The following is a 20406-nucleotide window of genomic DNA, read 5'->3' as shown; positions in this document are numbered from 1 at the left end:
ACACGCATCTGCGGCATCGCGTGGACATCGGGGGCAGTGCCTCTGGACTGGCAGACCGGCCTGGTGGTCCCCCTCTTTAAGAAGGGGGACCGGAGGGTGTGCTCCAACTATAGGGGGATCACACTCCTCAGCCTCCCTGGTAAGGTCTATTCGGGGGTCTATTCGAGGAGGGTCCGCCGGATTGTCGAGCCTCGGATTCAGGAGGAGCAGTGTGGTTTTCGCCCTGGCCGTGGAACAGTGGACCAGCTCTATACTCTCAGCAGGGTTTTGGAGGGCTCATGGGAGTTTGCCCGACCAGTCTACATGTGTTTTGTGGACTTGGAGAAGGCATTCGACCGTGTCCCTCGGGGAGTCCTGTGGGGGGTGCTCCGGAAGTATGGGGTACCATGGTTCTCAGCCTGAAAAGGGTAGAATGCTCTCTCCTAGTTGGGGATGGGGTCCTTCCCCAAGTGGAGGAGTTTAAGTATCTCGGGGTCTTGTTCACGAGTGGGGGAACAATGGAGCGGGAGGTCGACAGGCGGATCGGTACGGCGTCAGCAGTGATGCGGGCGCTGCATCGGTCTGTCATGGTGAAGAGAGAGCTGAGCCAAAAGGCGAAGCTCTCGATTTACCAGTCGATCTACGTTCCTACCCTCACCTATGGTCATGAATCGCGGGTACAAGTGGCCGAAATGAGTTTCCTCCGCAGGGTGGCTGGGCTCTCCCTTAGAGATAGGGTGAGGAGCTCAGTCATTCGGGAGGGACTCAGAGTAGAGCCGCTGCTCCTCCGCATCGAGAGGAGCCAGATGAGGTGGCTCGGGCATCTGATTAGGATGCCTCCTGGACGCCTCCCTGGTGAGGTGTTCCGGGCATGTCCCACTGGGAGGAGTCCCCGGGGAAGACCCAGGACACACTGGAGAGACTATGTCTCACGGCTGGCCTGGGAACGCCTCGGGGTCCCCCCAGAGGAGCTGGATGAAGTGGCCGGGGAGAGGGAAGTCTGGGTCTCCCTGCTGAGACTGCTGCCCCCGCGACCCGACCCCGGATTCAGTGGTAGATGATGGATGGATGGATGGTACATTCGACCAATTAATAGATCTCGTCAGCAAAATGGGAAATACTTTTCTCTGGTTTTGCCAATGAGAGACATTGAGGAGGAAAGACACCGGGTCAGCAGGATCACCGCTTCGTTTTGCGGCAAACTTTTTTTCCACGCTCGAACATACTGGTCTCGCACTTGTCGCCACTTGTTTTTACAAATTTCTGAATTAATATTCAGGATGTTTGAAATCTCTTGCCAAGTATTATTACATGCTATTTTGTCACTGTAGAGAGGTTCTGTCACGTCATATAAATTAGGATAATTGCGGACTTGCTCAATCAACAGGTCCTCAAACGTGGACATCTTAACTGTTGAGTGCAGATCTCGCAGCCCCATATAAATTACGCAGGTATTGCGTCTCAGTATACGTTCCGTCAATTTTTGAGTACATGCACAAAAACCGACGCCAAGAACGCAGGATACGGACCGCGGCTGTACGTACGTACATACGTATGTAGTTAACAGCAAGTATATTTCTGCCTTTAGGAGAACAGCATACTCCAAGCGATCGCGCATAGGAAAACGGTGAGTACGCGTATGTACAAAGTACAGGATATACTTAAATGCAATTAATGTCTTACTTTCCCATAATGTATGAACAAGTCATATGGCATCTGAAAGGCAACGTTTATGGCTATTTCCTAAACAAATCTGTTCAGATTTAATATACCACTTAAAAGAATGCACTTTGAAAGCCATGTAATTTTATGTTATGAGCCAGGTTGGACAGCTCACTTCTCAGCATTATCACCTAAGGTACAAACATATCTGATAAACTGAAAGACAAGGGCCTAGGCTATACCTCCACCAAATTTAGGCAACATTCATTGTACCATTTTAAAGAAAATCCACTTTGAAATCCATGGGTTTACAGTACATGCGTTGGCATATATGAGCCAAGTTTGACAACTAATTTCTCAGCATTATCCCCTAAGGTATAAAGATTTCTTCTACTTCCTGAAAGGCAAGGGCCTACACTATACCACCACCAAATTTTGTCAATATTCACTCTACCATTTTTAAAAAAATGCACTTTAAGATCCATGGTATTTTATGTTCTGAGCCAAGTTTGGTAATTTCTTCGAATTTTCCAAAAAAGGTATTTGTGCATTGCAAGTGTGTTGTCTCTTCTGGATTTGAGATTTTATCAATTCCTTGCCGAGTTCTTGAAGAAAGAGTTATGTCCTTGGGAGATTTCCTTTGAAATGGATTCAGTGCCATCCTGGTGACAAATTCATTATAAGCAGAGATGTACAGGATATTGAACAATATTATGATTAGCCAGTATATGGTTATTTTGCAGCTGTAGCCTTTCACCAACTTATCCCCCCCCCCCCGCACACGCACGCAGGATCACAAAAAACTTGGATTGTCCCTCACAAAACCTGTAAAGTATTAGTGGCTAAATTGCGTTTTCTACGCCTTTTCAGACAGGAGGAGATTTGTTTGGCTTGCCTAGAATTTTTTTATACAATTTAGCACAGAATCATTAACCTACTTTAACGCATTTATTTATACAACCACATGTTTCCCACATTTTTACATCAGTGATGCAGTGAAGATACAGTCTCTTTATTTCTTGACGCCAAGAGACCGGCACCTAGTTCAGCTGGCTTGCTCCCTTAAGTGGCTGGGTTAGGCTAAACGATATACATATTTACAAAGACTACAATAAAACATCCCGAAATAAGAAAACGCAGTTTAAAGTAAAGAAATTGCAAACAAATAAAGTAAAAGGCCCACGACATACAATCGGGTTATATCCAAGCAGTTTTTAAGAACGTAGCATGGCGAGACTGAATTATTTTCTGGTCCAACAAACGCAACCAGGCATGAACATCACGCATCTTCCTAGTCTTGATGTATGTCGTCAGACGGATGAGGACGTTAGGGAGCCTTTAGATCCTACCCATCATGCATTGCAGTTTTATGCAAATTACTCAAATGGAAAACCATTAAATACTAATGGAACAACTTAGTTTGACTTCAAAACAAGTTTTAAGTTTGTTGAAGTGATTTTACAGATATTTTTTTCTAAAAATTATACACTCACCATAATAAGAATGTATACAAAAAATGACAGATTACAGTCGCAAATCACAGTTGAAGTGTAAATGTTATGTTCTAGCTTGCAAGAGTTTTTGAGATATTATATCAGTATGACTTTATGTGTGTTTAATATAAGGAAGGGTCCTCTTTTTGCTGGGGGGATGGCCCTCTACAATTCAGGGGAGGGCCCGGGCCCAGAGGGGGGGCTCCACCCACCCCGCCTATATCTCCGCCCCTGTGTAGCATACTGTTTCAAGTAGTCAGTTACTGTGTCAATCCGTTCAGTGTAAAAAAACAAATAGTTAAGAGAACTTCAAGTTGTAAGACAACTTATTGCACTTGAGTTTTGAAGGCATCTCAGACTTTTACGTTTTGAAAAAACAAGTGCTGCTTAGGATTGAACAGGCAATCTTTTGGGTCAGAGATAAATGTTTAACCCACTGAGCTACATACTGCCACCTGTGGACTACGACGCTGCCAAAACTCTGTAAACAGTGTTTTTGTGTTAGCACCTTATTCCGCTTATGTTCCATACACCTGAGCATGTGGCTGTGTGAGTTAAGCCTCTCTACTCATGGTTCAAAGGTCACCTATTCAAGCCCAGTGTCAGCGCATGCATGTGTGGGCCCTTGAGCAAAGCTTGTGACCCCTAACTCCCTATAGGTGCCACAACTGGTAGCTGCCCTTCACAGTCAAGTGTGCTGTCATTCCCCATAGGGATCCTCAATCTGTCTGCTATTATTTATTACTACCATGTTTTAAACAACAAAACAGTCAATTAGCATGTTTATCTTCATTTATAATAATTAGATGGCACGTATTTTGCAGTTTTGAATTCTTAGCATGTTTAACTAAAATTTTAAAGTTTTTACGCACATAAAAGATAAATCATCTGAACAAAAGAGAATAAGTTGGCAGAACTTTTGTTTTTGTAATTCTTAGTATGTAAAACTAAAAATCTGATTTTTTTTATAGATATGTAAGATTCTCAGTCAAAATTCATTCACAACATTCACTGATTCAGCTAGAACACATTAGACATTTGTGGTAGTCGGTACAAGCAACGACTAAATGATCAGTTGACTTTGTGCACTTAAGGTGGAACCACCGCCTACAAATGATACACAAAATGTACTCATCCCTGTAGCCTGGATCACCCTTACATGTTGAGGAGTAGTACAGGGTCCAGTTCTTAGTGTTTGTGTGACTTAGCTTTCGCCCTTGCAAGGTGGAGTTGTACTGACTTTCTCTTATAGGTACGTACAGCCTTCATCTCTGCAGTATATGACTCCACCTTTCTCCTGAAAGGCATGAAAGCTTCTTTTGTGAGAGGTCTGATCGTCTGGTTTTCACTGGCTTGCAGTCTTCAAATAGGGAGTGAATCCACAGCCTGGCTTTATGGCTGTCAGCTGACCCTATTGGTGAGTTGCTGATGACTAAGCAGGCAAACACAGTGGCAAAAATGTGGGACATTCAGGACGGCCGTGACTGTCCGGAAATTTTCTCCAGCTGCTCTGTATATGCACGCCACGACTTTCAGGAGAGTTGCGCTTGTGGTTCTTGCTTTTTCAGAACTGTGGATTGAATTGAATATGCAAATTTCTCGTTCTGTGAAATCTGCTGCAGCAAGAAGCCAGTGTGAACCAGGACCTCGCACACCAGTATTAAAGGGCATCAGGATTGTATTGAAATTTAAAGCTCTCTGAGCTGCACAAAACTGTAAAACTGGGCCAGACTTTGAAAGTGCGTAGATAAATAAACGTGGGCATAGACAGAAGTCCAACACCTTAGGTTGACCTATGTAGCCTGTGATGGCCCAGTCAATAGTTTACCCATTGAGCCAGGCAAAACTCTAGAATTTTGTATATAGTTATATTGTACGTAAGTTAGGATTTGTGAAGGGTCCTTACTTGTAAATGTAGTATTGTAATCAGTTGATAAGTAAAAAAAAAATGTACAAAATTATTTATTTGCATTGCATATTACATAGGCCATGAAGGTGGTCAGCTAATAAAATAGAAATTTAACGTAGCCTTTAAATTGATTGTTGAGAGGTGAACCTTGAGAGTGGCTGTTGGATGACAATATTTTAAGAATTTTAAGAGTATTACAATTGTATAACTATAACAAATATCCCTATAAACTGATTACCCACGTGTACTTCCCTGATCGTCTCCTGCTGTGTCTGATTACTTTTGATTTGTCTTGTCCTGTTTTAAGTCCTGGTCTTAGCTGTGGTCCTCGTCCGTCATTGAAGTAATCGTGCTGTCAGTGAGGTCTTTGTCGAGCTGTCCTGAGTTCGTGCCTGATGTTCCCTAGCCCTCGTTTCCTCAATAAAACCCCGTTCTTCCCCGTGTCTGGCGTTCCTTGCCTGTTCCCTGCCCGATCGCCGCAACCGGTAATCATTGAGCGTGACACTATGTCTGTTTTAAAAAGTACTATGATAAAATATTACCCTGAAGTAGCCGCTTAAAAGGCTGTTGGATGAATGTTAAGAATATAACTATGACCCATACTACTGTTCCTAATTTACATTAATGATATTGACACCAGTGCATACAGTAAACTGGTTAAATTTGCAGGCGACACCAAGGTGGGTGGTGTAGCAGATACTGGTCTAGCAGCGGAGAGGCTATAACGGGATCTGGATTTAATTAGCTACTGGGCTGATACCTGGCAGTTTAAATTTAACATTGATAAATGTAAGGTAATCCATGCAGGGAGCAGAAATATAAAATACAGATATTTTATGGGTTCCACTGAAATAAAGGTAACTGATCATGAGAAAGCCCTCGGTGTGTATGTTGATGCTTCCATGTCCCACTCTCGCCAGTGTGGGGAAGCAATAAAAAGGCCAATAGGATACATTAAGCAGGGAAAAAGTGGGGAGTTTGTGGGTGTTAATATTGCGGGGTGACGTTCCTATTATGCCCGATGCGCCTGCGTGTGTGCGGGGTTTTAAATGTGTTCTTTTCCTATGAGTGAAATGTTTTTTGTTTCATGTTAGAGTTAAGTTGTTTATGCACTGAATGTATTAGTGTGGCATTCTGTTCAGTAGAATTTAACAAATTGTATTGTCCTGACGAGTACTGTTATGGGGTGGGTTTTTTTATTTTGGCCAATCATATCTGTTTGAGAGATTCCCGGAAAAAGAGGTGCACGTGCGCGGCGGCTGTGGAGTTTGTGCGGAAAGCCCATACATGATTCTTTTACCCAGGACAAAACAGAAGGAGGCTGGATAGCTCGGCGAACTGGTCGTATTTGGGGTTCGGACTGTAACATTAATAATTCGACCTTCACCTGGGTTTGTTGGGTTGCTGGACAGTCGCGGGGAGCAGGGTTAAGATCAGTGAAATTAAACTGCGTCAGCTGCCTGAAGTACAGCGAAGTTAAACTACCTGCACCATCCGCCGAAGCTAGTGGGACCTCCGCTGGTTTTGGACCGAAACACTAGCCGGAGAAGTGGATCATTGTGCTTGCTGGACGTGGGCTTCTTCATCGCTCTGGAGGTGTGAGCACTCCTGTTCAGTAAGAGCTCCAACGTGCACCAACCAGCCGGCATAAAGGGTGAGACTCTCTCAGTACATGTGACTCTCTCAGTACTCTCTCTTACTGTTTAAAGTGTAATGTGATGGCCTGGGGAAACGTGGAGGGGAATTAAAAGAGAGCATTTTTCTCTATATATGTACATATTTCTTTCCTGACAGAATGTCCTTCACAGATCACTTGTGGTGGGCTAATCTTTCCCATTCCAGCAATAGAAATTAGGTTCAATTAGCAGAGACCAGCATACACAATCCTGTCTCCTTTTAACCTATAGTCTGCATATTTATGTACTGAATTGGATACAGGATTTATACCTTGAATACCAGTTTAAGCAAAATTTTACAATCGGCATTTCGCCTCACGATGAGTGGCGCAATTAGGTGTTTGCCCTCGCCGTCATCTCAGCCGGCCGGTGAAGGTGACGTGGTCGTGTGTGAAGGCGCTTCACCAATGGTGTACCAGGGGAGGTCTCGAGTCGGGTGTCCCTTTAGGGGGAGTGTCCTCCAGAGTTGTAATGACGACAGATGCGTCCCAGTCAGGGTGGGGTGCAACCATGATGGCCAGGGCTGTAACCAAAATTTGAAGCAGGTTTGATTTCCTCACGATCATTCATTGTATTACATACTTTCTATCCAATCAGGGCGATTTGTTTCTAGTCATCGTTTTAATTTAGTCTTTGCATACAGTCAGCCGTTCAGTCAGAATAGCTAATATGTATTAGCTAGTCATCAAAATGTCCAAATAAATATAAAGTGGAATATACACTATATTGGCAAAAGTATCAGGGCACCTGCTTTTACACACGGATGAACTTTGACATCCCATTGTTAATACATAGGCTTTAACCCACTGGGGTCTCGGGGTAGGGAACACATTTTCACTGACTGGAGGAAGGTCACACATCATTATAAACTTAATTCATGGCAAATAATTTATTATATATTTTTTATTATATATTTGTTTTGGCATTAAACTCATCTTAATCTTAGTGTACTTTGTAAATATGTCAGATTTATGTGAAGTTTGTAATTTGACATCAAAGTATAGACATTGCAGAAACATTATAAAAGTACATAGTAATCCATTGAATATGTAGGAGCTCGCATGTGTATGTATGAGCCATTCAGACCTGGCCACACACCCCCCTCCCCTTTTTTGGTGCTTAGATTAATCGACCAATTGTCGATCAGAAAATCAAACAGACCATTTAATTTAGATATATTTTTTTTTACAACAACTAACTGTGTTATTGCAAGGTTTTACATAATGGATGCAGGCTTTTTGGCACTATACAAATTATTTTCGCTCACAATTCGATATGCAAATTAGTAGTATGCCTAAAATATTAATGAGATGCGTATTGTGATGTCCTGAAGTTAGTAATCTGCTTAAATTCTGCGTATCCTTATGCTTATTAAATCCATTTAGCGAAGCACCCCATTCTATTGTTTTGGTCAATCAAAGAAGCGATAAACACTGAAGTGGCAGTTAGCAACTACAACAACTTTTAGAACATAAGAACATAAGAACTATACAAACGAGAGGAGGCCATTCGGCCCATCAAGCTCGCTTGGGGAGAACTAAACTAATAGCTCAGAGTCGTTAAAATCTTATCTAGCTCTGATTTAAAGGAACCCAAGGATTCAGCTTGCACTACATTATCAGGAAGGCTATTCCATACTCTGACTATGCGCTGTGTAAAGAAGTGCTTCCTTAAATCCAGCTTGAAATGTTCTCCCGCTAATTTCCACCTATGGCCATGAGTTCGTGTATTTAAACTAATGCTGAAGTAACTATTTGGTTGAACAGCATCCAAACCTGTTAGAATCTTATATACCTGGATCATGTCCCCCCTCAGTCTCCTTTGCTTGAGACTGAACATATTTAGCTCAAGTAACCGTTCCTCGTATGACATTCCTCTAAGACCAGGAATCATTTTTGTGGCCCTACGCTGCACCTTTTCTAAGGCCACAATGTCCTTTTTAAGATATGGTGACCAAACCTGCACACAATATTCTAGGTGAGGTCTCACCAAGGAATTGTATAATCTTAGCATTACCTCCCTTGACTTAAACTCCACACACCTGGAGATATACCCCAACATCCTATTGGCCTTTTTTATTGCTTCCCCACACTGGCGAGAATGGGACATGGAAGCATCAACATACACACCAAGGTCTTTCTCTTGATCAGCTACCTTTATTTCAGTGACACCCATGAAATACCTGTACTTTATATTTCTGCTCCCTAGATGGAGTACCTTACGTTTATCGCCGTTTATTAAATTTCATCTGCCAGGTATCGGCCCAGTCATTAATTAAATCAAGATCCCGCTGTAGCTGCTGAGCCGCTAATTCAGTATCTGCTACACCACCCACCTTGGTGTCATCTGCAAATTTCACCAGTTTACTGTATATATTGGTATCCATATCATTTATGTAAATTAGGAACAATAGTGGTCCTTAAATCGAACCCTTCGGTACCCCACTAAGAACGCAGGCCCACTGTGACATTGTGCCTCTTATAACTACTCGCTGTTTCCTATCTGTTAACCAGTTATCAATCCAGGTCGCTACGGTACCTAAAATACCTGTTGCTTTGAGTTTAAGTAGGAGCCTCTTGTGGGGGACAACATCAAAAGCCTTTTGGAAATCTAAGTAGATGACATCATAGGCCTTCTTATCATCAACTTCCTGAGTAGCTTCCTCAAAAAACTCCAACAGATTTGTTAAACAGGTTCTATCTCTCCTAAATCCATGCTGGCTATCCCGCAAAATGTTATTGGAGTCCAGGTAATCTACCATTTTCTCTTTGATTATGGCCTCCATAACTTTACCAGTTATACAAGTTAGACTGATTGGCCTATAGTTAGACAAATTACTTCTATCCCCTTTTTTGAAAATAGGCGTTATGAAGGCGTGCTTCCAATCAGAAGGTACCACACCTTCAGATAAGGATTTTTGAAACAGTAAGGTTAAGGGTCGGCAAATAATATCCCTCATCTCTTTTAACACTATAGGTAAGATGCCATCAGGGCCCTGTGATTTATTTATTTTGAGCTTAGCTAGGCTTTGTAAAACATCTGCTTCAGCTATATATATATTAGCTATAGACGATGCTGGATAGGTAATAACTGGTAAATTACTAAGGTCCTCAACAGTGAATACCCGTGCAAAACTATCATTGAACTCATTTACTATATCAATGTCATTTACTATTATAAGACCCTTACTATCCTGCAGATTAGTAATTTCAGGTTTCAGAGCTCTTTTAGAGTTAAAATACTGGAATACTGGAAGAAACTTTTAACGTCATCCTTAGCTTCCAATGCAACCATCCTTTCGACATTTCTTTTAGCTCGTCTAATATAATTTTTTAACTCAGCCTGTAGACTTAGATATTCCTGCTTAGAAGAGGACATATTGTGGATAAACAAGGTAAAAAAATGCTGGTGGTGTAGTGCTAACACATTTTTTTTGTAAATATAGTTGTAATTGTTATATCAGTTCACAAATTATTTTCTGTTTAGTGTTCATTTTCCCTGCCTCAGATACATCTACGCGCACCGCTTTCACGACATCTGAGGGCATGGGGCCTGGGGTGGACTCTCCCATCACTGAGGCTGAAGTTGTCAGGGTGGTTAAAGAGCTCCTTGGCGGCTGGGCCCCGGGGGTATGATGGATGTTGGGGGGCTTTCATGGCTGACACCCCTTCTTAATTAATAGTGCTGGCCTGGTTGTGGAATACTGGACCAGCTTTATACCCTTACGAGGGTACTGGAGCGGGGCTGGGAGTTTGCCTATCCAGTCTACATGTGTTTTGTGGACTTGGAAAAGGCTGCCGACTGGGTTCACTGAGGTTCTCTGTGGGGGGTGCTTCGGGAGTACGGCGTTCAGGGCCCACTACTGTGGGTGATTCGGTCCCGGTATGGACAGCGCAGAAGCTTGGTCCACATTGCTGGTAATAAGTCGGACATGTTCCCAGTGCGGGTTGGACTCCGCCAGGGCTGCCCTTTGTCATCAGTTCTGTTGATAATATTTATGGACAGGATTTCTAGGCACAGTCAGGTGTTGAGGGTGTCCACTTTGGTGGCCTCAGGATTGCGTCGCTGCTGTTTGTGGATGACGTGGCGTGTTCTGGGGCGGTTGGCAGCCGAGTGCAAAGCAGGCGGGGATGAGGATTAGCACCTCCAGGTCCGAGACCATGGTTCTCAGCTGGAAAACGGGTGGATTGCCTTCTTCAGATGAGGGAGGAGGTACTGCCTCAAGTGGAGGAGTTCAAGTATCTCAGGGTCTTGTACACAAGTGAGGTTAGAAGAGATCCAGAGCTGGACAGACGGATCGGAGCGGCATCTGCAATTTTGCAGGCGCTTAACCGGTTTGTCGTGGCCAAAAAAGAACTGAGCCTGAAAGCAAAGCTCTCGATCTATTGGTCCATCTTTGTTCCTACCCTCAAATATGGTCATGAGCTGTAGGTAGTGACCGAAAGAATGAGATAATGGATACAGGCAGCCAAAATTAAGTTTCAAGATGTCTGGACTCTCCTTTATAGATAGGGTGAGAAGTTCAGATATCCAGGAGCGTCTCATAGTAGAATTGTTGTCATGTTTATGTTTTACAAAAGAAAACGTTAATATTTAGACTGTTCAGGTTAGCTTTAAGTGTTCAGTTGTATGTTCAGTGATTTTGTATATCGCGATGGTTATTGGGTTTGCACATGCGTGTGATGAGGTCACAGCGGTGTGTGGAGAGGGAGTAAATGGTTGTGTTCAGATGTACGATCGACAATAAAGACTGTTATTACCAAAAGTTTTTGGAGGTGTGTTTCTAGAGTAAATATTGGTAGCAGAAGATGGCCGTTAACTATAGGATTCCCCCTGGGTCAGTCCATGCCAAATCAACCAGGGGCTCCATGGGCATCATTCCTGATTTTGATGAAAACTTGGTATGTAAAATTTGATCCTTATAGAGAACACTGAAAATTCCCCAAGTTTTATTGAAAAATTCTGATGCAGTCCAAAGTTATGGCCCTTTCAAATTTGGGTGCCACGCCCCTTTTTTGCACTCGCGAATCGCGCATGTCATTTGTAAGGGTTTTCAGGAGACCATATCTTCGCTTCTAAGCATGCTAGAGAGCTTAAGATTCTTTCAGAATCTGGCATTAAAATTAAGCTCAGGGGAAGCACTTCAAAGCTATGGGACCGCGCTGCAAAAATCAGTTTTTGGTTCACTTTTTTCGGATTTTGACCCCAAGCTGTGGGGTCACCACCACACCTACATCCAATATTCTTCTATATTTTTGTTATTTGAGGAAGATACTGTAAGCAGATGCAAATTCATTCTAAATAACCATTTATTCTTTGATATATTGCCATCTGAAAATGGTCACAGATGAGAAATCCCCCACAGGACCCCCTACTTCGGGGGCATGGTTGACTGTGTAGATAGTTAGTGATGGGAATGAAACTTATACAGTTGAAAGAAGCATATCTGAACTATAAATTCTGAAAACATAAGTATCTCAACTCAACTCCTTCAGCATATAGTATTCCAGTCAAAAAAAATGAGCATTTGGCATGCATCAGCCCCACCCCCTGCAAATAACTTCCAAGCAATATGGCCCTTTACATTCCATACATCTATGAACTAATGCTGGCTGATGCTGTCAAAATCATTTTTACACTAAATCAAGGTATTAGGTAGGCAACTGCAACTGAGTTAGATGCCAAACATGGGGCCTAGACATGGTTTTCATTACGACTGCCTACCATGGTGTTGACAGGTGTGGCTTGTTAGGGAGTCAATCCCAGAACAAACATTCTGTTAAGGTTTTCAAACTGCCAAACTTTCAAAATAGTTTAAAATATTGTTATCATAACAAAGTCTATCATGGTAAAAATAGGTCACACTGACCAAGCCTAGGTAAATATTATTAGCCTAACTCAAATGAAAACTGTTATGTCATGTATGTAGTCCAATTGGTACCTTGGCTTGTTTAGGAATGTTTCACATCCTGGATAAGTATTACTAAGAATTATGTCAATTCCAAGAAAAGGCCCAATTGCTGTACTTTCAGTTTCTTTCCTAAGACACAAGGCAGTCACTTCATTAGTGAGTTGACTTCCCAATAACCAGCATGGATTCGGTTGACATGGCTGGTAATTCCTCCCTGGATACCTGCTCCATTGGAAACTTCCTGAAGCACTGACCTGTCACAGGAACTGTCCGGATGGATTGACCAAAGAATATCTACGAACTGTGAACATGGCTTCTCGTTAATTCAATGATGCTACTAGTAGGTTTTTCAAATTTAAGATCTGATTTAAGTATCTCTGTCTGACAGTGCTCCTTCTCATTAGATTCACATTTCAAGAGGGGTATTCTCAAAATTGACCTCTTGACAGCTGAACGGAGAGACTTGAAAATGTCATATTTGACCCTGGGAGTTTATATTGAAGGAGTTGAGTTGAGTTAAGATACTTATATTTTCAGAATTTATAGTTCAGATATGCTTCTTTCAACTGTATAAGTTTCATTCCCATCACTAACTATCTACACAGTCAACCATGCCCCCGAAGTAGGGGGTCCTGTGGGGGATTTCTCATCTGTGACCATTTTCAGATGGCAGTATTTCAAAGAATAAATGGTTATTTAGAATGAATTTGCATCTGCTTACAGTATCTTCCTCAAATAACAAAAATATAGAAGAATATTGGATGTAGGTGTGGTGGTGACCCCACAGCTTGGGGTCAAAATCCGAAAAAAGTGAACCAAAAACTGATTTTTGCAGCGCGGTCCCATAGCTTTGAAGTGCTTCCCCTGAGCTTAATTTTAATGCCAGATTCTGAAAGAATCTTAAGCTCTCTAGCATGCTTAGAAGCGAAGATATGGTCTCCTGAAACCCTTACAAATGACATGCGCGATTCGCGAGTGCAAAAAAGGGGCGTGGCACCCAAATTTGAAAGGGCCATAACTTTGGACTGCATCAGAATTTTTCAATAAAACTTGGGGAATTTTCAGTGTTCTCTATAAGGATCAAAATACCAAGTTTTAATCAAAATCAGGAATGATGCCCATGGAACTTTTCTGGACATTGGTTGATTTGGCACGGACTGACCCCCCTGTGTTTGACGAAAAGGAGTCATACGAGAACTGGAAAAACTAACTAAAAATATGGATGCGTATTACCGAACTGGAAAAGAAGAAACAGGCGCTTGCTGTTACACTGTCGCTAAAGGGACGAGAGAGAGAGACCGCGTTAGAAATACCAGTGGATGATTTGGATAAAAATGAAGGAATGGACATTTTAATTAGAGCTTTGGATAAAGTTTATCTTAAAGAAGAGAAAGATGGTGCCTATGAAGCACGAACTTCGACAGCGTTTCCAGAGGTGAGGTGATGACGATGTTGGACTTTATTTTTGACTTTGAACAGCGGTACACTCGTATGAGCAAACATGGCATGATACTGCTTGATGCGGTGTTAGCTTTCTAATTACTAGACTCTGCTCGTCTAGATATTAAAGATTAACAACCAGCTTTAACTGCTTGCACAAACCTCATGTTTGATTCAATGAAAACTGCACTTAAGTGCATTTTTGGAGATATGATAGACAACACTCGGAGGCCAATCCGTCTGAAACAGAGCGATGTATTTTTTTCAGAGCAAAACTGGAAGGGCAACGTGCGATCACAAAGCAGTCAAATGAGAGCGCGACTGCAAGGCAAAAATCCATTAGATAAATTCGGAAGGAGAACGAAATGTGCAGTTTGTCAGAGCACATTTCATTGGGCAAAGAACTGCCCGCATAAAAGTGAACAAGTAAAAGTTGCCGGAGATGAAAAAACAGAAACGTGTAATATCACTTTATTAAATGAAGAATCACCCTGTAATACAGAAGCTTTTGTAACTGAAGCACTAGGATCTGCTGTTATTGATACAGCTTGTACACGTACAGTGTGTGGTGAGAAATGGCTTAATTTTGTCAGTGAATTTGATCTCTGTCACGCGACGCGAGCGCGGGTAAGGCTCACGGAAAGGCAGGCAGGCAAGGAAGCAGGCAAGACCGGCAAGGTACGGGGAAACTGGGTTTTTAATACTACGAGGAGCCGGGAACATTGGACGCAGACTAACATCAGGTAACATCAATGACAGACAACGGGTTAGTACAAATCAGGAACTTAAATACATGGAACAAGGCAGCAGGAAACAAGACACGACTGGGCACGATCAGGAAATCACAGGTGGGTAATTAGGGGGCGTGGCACACACGAGGAGCGGACGGAGCGGGCGTCACAATCACAGTAATAACATCAATGTTTTGGACTCTTAGTGACAGGGCATTCAAATTTGGTGATGGCAAAATTGTTCACTCTACTAAAAGAGTAAAGATCCCAGCAAAAATAGGGCAGACAAGGTGTCATATTGAGACTGAAGTGGTACCTGTTAACATTCCACTGCTATTGAGCAAGACTTCACTGAAGAGAACCTGTGCTGTGCTTGATTTAAAGAATGATCAGGCTGTTATGTTTAAAGAACCTGTTTCTCTTGAGCTAACTACCTCAGGGCATTACTGTGTTAACATTCTGGACAATGACAATAGGAAGGAGTTTAGAAAAATGCAAGCACAATATGAAACTCCTGATTGTGAAATCCTCACAGTGACTGAGAAGATGGACAGTGAGGAAAAGCAGAAGACACTGTTGAAGCTCCACAGGCAATTTGGACATGCTTCTGCAGATAAATTACAAAGGCTAATTAATTGTTCAGGTAATACAGATAAATACATTGGTCCACTCTTGAAACTGATAGTAGACAATTGTGAGACATGTTTAAAATTCACCGTTGAAGCCAGCAGTAGGCCTGCCAATGGCAACTAGGTACAATGAAACTGTTGCAGTAGACTTGCATGAATTAGAACATGGCAAATGCTACTTACATGTCATTGATCATTTCACTCAATTCAGTGCTGGCAGCATCCTCACATCAATGAAATCCTCAGAGTTTGTGAAACACTTCATTCACTGTTGGATAGCTGTGCATGGCCCACCACAAAAGCTGTACAGTGATAACAGTGGAGAATTCAACAATGACGAAGTCCGAGACATGGCTGAGGATTTTAACATCGAAGTTAAAACCACTGCTGCATACAGCCCATGGAGCAACGGCCTTCTGGAACGGCATAATCGAACGTTAACAGAAGTGCTGCTGAAAGTCAAAAAGGATCATGACAGCGATTGGGAAACTGCTCTAGATTGGGCTTTGATGGCAAAAAACACAATGCAAAATGTCCATGGCTTTAGTCCATACCAGTTAGTTTTTGGACGCAATCCTAATCTTCCTTCGGTCCTTACTGACAGCCCACCTGCACTTGAGGGGACTACTGTGAGCGAGTGGGTAGGGAAACACATCACTGCATTACATGCAGTGCGAAAATGTTTCACTGAGGCAGAATGCTCTGAAAGAATAAGGAGAGCATTGAGAAAACAGATTCGAAATAGTGACACGAAATACACAGTAGATGACAAGGTGTATTACAAGCGTATGGATTGTGCTGAGTGGAAGGGACCAGGCACTGTAATTGGTCAAGATGTATGGTTGTGTTTGTCAGGCATGGTGGCATATGTGTTCGTGTACATCACACAAGGCTTCGCAATGTGCGTAACTCAAATCAAGCAGAAACTGAGTGTGAAAGCCAACATTTGGTGCAAGAAGAATGCTCTCAAAATGAAAGAGGTAACAACAGGTACACTCTTTCCACATCAAAAAGTGAGGAGGAAATGGAAGGACATGACATGGTGAACACTGATGGAGCAGGTGAGGTGGAAAATGCTCCAGACATTCAAGTAATGACACAAACAAAATCCCCCAATCTGAGGAAAGGACAGGTTGTTCAGTATGTTGACAAAGAGAATTGAAGTACCTGCACAGCTGAAATTCTTGGTCGTGCAGGAAAGGCAACTGGAAAATTGAGTAACTGGTACAACTTGAAGTATTCAGAACCAGCCAGTATTGCTGGTACGTCTGGATCAGCTGACTTGTCACGTGTGGACAATCTTCACACTGGGCCATTTCAAACATCAGAGACTCAATTCAGTCAAGAGGAGGAAGATGTGCTTGTGATGGATGATGTGTCATTTGAAGTAGCAAAACAGGTTAAGTTAAGTAATTGGAAGAATAATGTTTTTGAAGAGGTCACAGATGTTCCCACTTTTCCCACTGTAAAAATCACAATGTGTAACATTAACTTTCATTTACATCTGAATAACTAGCATCACCCATAAGTTCCAATACACAATTAAACTCCACTCACTCAATTTTCAGAAAAATAACATGTGTAAATAATAGAAAATCTGATTAACATTAATACATACGGATAATGCCTGTACATTTCCGAAGATGAGAGGTGATGCCAGTGTATGAAAGAAAACAAGCCTCCATTAAACTAAACTTCCTGCAGGATAGAGGAAAAAATAGGGAAACGCCAAATGCTGCCAGTAGGTGGTAGTAAACCAACCACCATTGTTTTAAGACTTAGCATGCTGTAACAGGACAGTTTGTAAATTTTGGTTATTTTCTCAGGTTCTTGACAAATGAAAGCCCTTTTTAGTAGGCCAGTGTCTAGTCAAAAGTGTAAACTAAAGAGGAAAATAAACTATTCTGGTTGTACCATTAATTCTCTTTTTTTTCCAGTTACTTTGGCAGTATTGTCTTTCTTCATTTTTAATAGTGATTAAAAATTTTTCAATTTAAATTATTTCCACAGCTAGTAATGGCACTTTCTGTAGTTGTCATTAAAAAAATAATAACCCTGTACCATGCATTGATCACTAACTGCTATTCTGCTACTGTTAACAGCATTGTAAGGAACTGTGGTTTTGATATCATTACTTATCTGAAATGTATATCTCAGCAACTCAAAAACCAAATACCAAAATTTCTGGAAATATGACATTATGATCTAGCTTTAGTAAAGAATTGAACAATTTTGAAATATAGGTTACGTTATTGAATTTTAAATATTTTAATCAGTCATTACATAGTAATTATTCATATGGGGGTGGCATTGTCATGACCCGGCTCGTCGGCTCCTCGTGTGTGCCACGCCCCCTGATTACCCGCGTGTGCGTCCCTGATTGTTTCCAGCCTTGTCTGATTACTTTGCTTAGTCTTGTCCTGTTTTAAGTCCTGGTCTTGCCTGTTACCCTTGTCCGTCATTGTGGATGATTGTATGTCCCTGTCCGATGCTTCCTAGTCCCCGTTTCCTTAATAAAACCCCGTTATTCCCCGTACCTGGTTTCCCTTGCCTGTTTCCTGCACGATCGCAGTCTCCAGTATTCCCGGATCGTGACAGGCATATTACTTATTCAATTTATATAGCTGGACAATATCTTTAAAACAATATAAGGACCACTTCTGTGCAGCTTACATTAAGGTAAATATAGCCAGTCAAAGTCAGAGTTTGTTCGCGTAAATCTCCCTCAGTATTGACCCCAGACATGCACAATTTCAGTTTCATGAGTTACTCATGTGATCAAATCCGCTGCCAAGTTTAGTTAAAATCCGTGACGATTAGATCCGAAAGTGTGATGACTTGACATGGAATGACCCGTTTCTTTTTGTTTTATTTTAAATACTGGAACACATTCACATTTATGAGGGTTAACTTGTATGTTGGACACTGTTGATAGTCATGCTGTTATATTAACGTTGTTTTGATGTTACAGCGTCTGACCCTGAGGATAAAGACTGCAGACAGCCGGGCTGAGTTTGTATTTTTATTCCCATCCTTCATACCTGTGAATCCTGACCTCTTTCATCTCGATCTTCTCTAACTGCAGGATGATGTTCAGGCTTCTGCTGATCCTCTGCCTTGGTCACTGTCTCCCTGCTGTCTTAGGGCCAGATTCAAGTGGGTAACAGCCTCACACTGACCCTGTGTGTAATTAGCTGTGTATGTCAGTGCTTCACTGCTTTGTTAATTAGACAGTGATGTGAGTGTCTGATGGGGGTGTCTGCTGTAACATTCTGCTATCTGGGGGGGGCGGGGGGGGGTAGGGTCTCTCACTGTCTGTGTCTCTGTTGTGCTGTAAGGACTGTAACTTAACCAGCTGCTTGTTTACTCTACCTGCTGTATGATGTTATTTAAGGTGAAGTCAAGCTGTGGTATGTGATTAGTGCAGAGTCACATGGTGCAGTGAATGGACCAATCAGTGTGGAGAACTGGCACTATGTGTAAAGTAATTATTATAATAATCCTTTTTATTTCTTTATTCTGTATATTAATCAGATATCGAAAGTCATGTCGGAGACACTGTCATGCTGCCCTGTGATGGACCAGCAGCTACAGACACCAAGAAGGTTGATATTCTGTGGATGACTGAAGGCAAACCTGTCTGCTGGTTTGAAAATGGCAGGTGGTGTGAAACTGGTCATTATGTGACTCGAACTTGGCTTGGATCCATCAGACAGAACAACTTCTCTTTAGTCTTTAATCCTGTCAGAAAAGACGATGCCGGGGTGTATAAGTGTCAAATCAGTGGTGAAGTTATACGAATCATTCACCTGTTTGTTGATGGTAAGTGACCCTTCTGATGGTTCCCCTTCCCTCTTAAACCCCCTGAGACCCGTCTCTGTGGGGCAGAGCTTCCTACAGCTCAGTCTGCCCCCCGACCCGCATGAACAGAACCGTGACCCAGGAGCTGAGCAGTAGGGATCCCTCTGCAGGCCGCCTTTATCCCCCGGCCCCCAGCTCTCTGCAGGCCGCCTTTATCCCCCGGCCCCCAGCTCTCTGCAGGCCGCCTTCATCCCCCGGCCCCCAGCTCTCTGCAGGCCGCCTTTATCCCCCGGCCCCCAGCTCTCTGCGGGCCGCCTTTATCCCCCGGCCCCCAGCTCTCTGCAGGCCGCCTTTATCCCCCGGCCCCCAGCTCTCTGCAGGCCGCCTTCATCCCCCGGCCCCCAGCTTTCCGCGGGCCGCCTTTATCCCCCGGCCCCCAGCTCTCTGCAGGCCGCCTTTATCCCCCGGCCCCCAGCTCTCTGCTGCTACCCTGCATCTCACACTCATTGCTGCAGCTCTGAGTTACAGGCTCATGCTGACTCTGCTGCTTCTGTCCCTCTCTGTCTGCAGGCAATGGGAAGCCAGAGAATGCAGAGACGCCCCCTAGAGGTCAGTGCAGGTTTACTTAGATTTAAAATCTTTTTAAATTAAATGTAAACTCACCTAACGGTGCAATGTGTATTTATAAGAAATCATATTATAGAAATATGTCACTGTGGCCTGTCGGTGCTAACAGCTTAGCATGTCTGTTTATTAACTGACATGAATATGATGGGATGTTACACGCTTCCTAGCATACATGTTTGTGCAGCATGCAGTAGAGCCTGACCGATAAATTGGCACGAACTAATATGACCTAATTGCAGGTAAATCAGTATTGGCGTTTTAAAATGGGTTCTGTCCCTCTTTGTCTGCAGGAGACCAGAATCAAACATCTGCAGTTACCCCGACTGAAGGTTTGCACAAGTTAATTTCATGTAAATGAGGCTGTTAGCCCCCCGGACCCCTGGCGTCTGACCCCCCTAGTTTGGGTTTCCCTCTGTGTTTTAGCCGTGCCCATGACGCACCTTTAATAAGTGATATGAATATGATGAGATGTTACAGGCTCCCTAAAATATGTATGTGAGCAGCATGCAAACACATTACCAGTGTTCAGAGATGATGGCTGTATGACA

The 20406-nt window shown here is 42.7% G+C and overlaps 1 protein-coding gene across 2 annotated transcripts in view; it reads left to right on the top strand.

Moving 5' to 3' along the window:
• Positions 1-5620: 5620 nt before the first annotated feature.
• Positions 5621-20406, top strand: part of LOC125739984 (proline-rich protein 36-like) — a 95335-nt gene continuing 80549 nt past the window's right edge. The window contains exon 1 of one of the 2 annotated variants that reach the window (XM_049010594.1): positions 5621-6697. The gene's annotated coding sequence lies outside the window, so the exon portion shown is untranslated. Of the gene's footprint in view, positions 6698-19180; positions 19253-20406 lie in introns of those variants that run through there. The other variant, XM_049010595.1, reaches the window with a different exon arrangement.

The sequence above is a fragment of the Brienomyrus brachyistius genome, chromosome 4 (assembly GCF_023856365.1).
Source record: "Brienomyrus brachyistius isolate T26 chromosome 4, BBRACH_0.4, whole genome shotgun sequence".
In the NCBI taxonomy this organism is placed as follows: Eukaryota; Metazoa; Chordata; class Actinopteri; order Osteoglossiformes; family Mormyridae; genus Brienomyrus; species Brienomyrus brachyistius.
The sequence above is the reverse complement of the archived record's forward strand: the minus strand, read 5'-3'. Positions and strand labels throughout refer to the sequence as shown.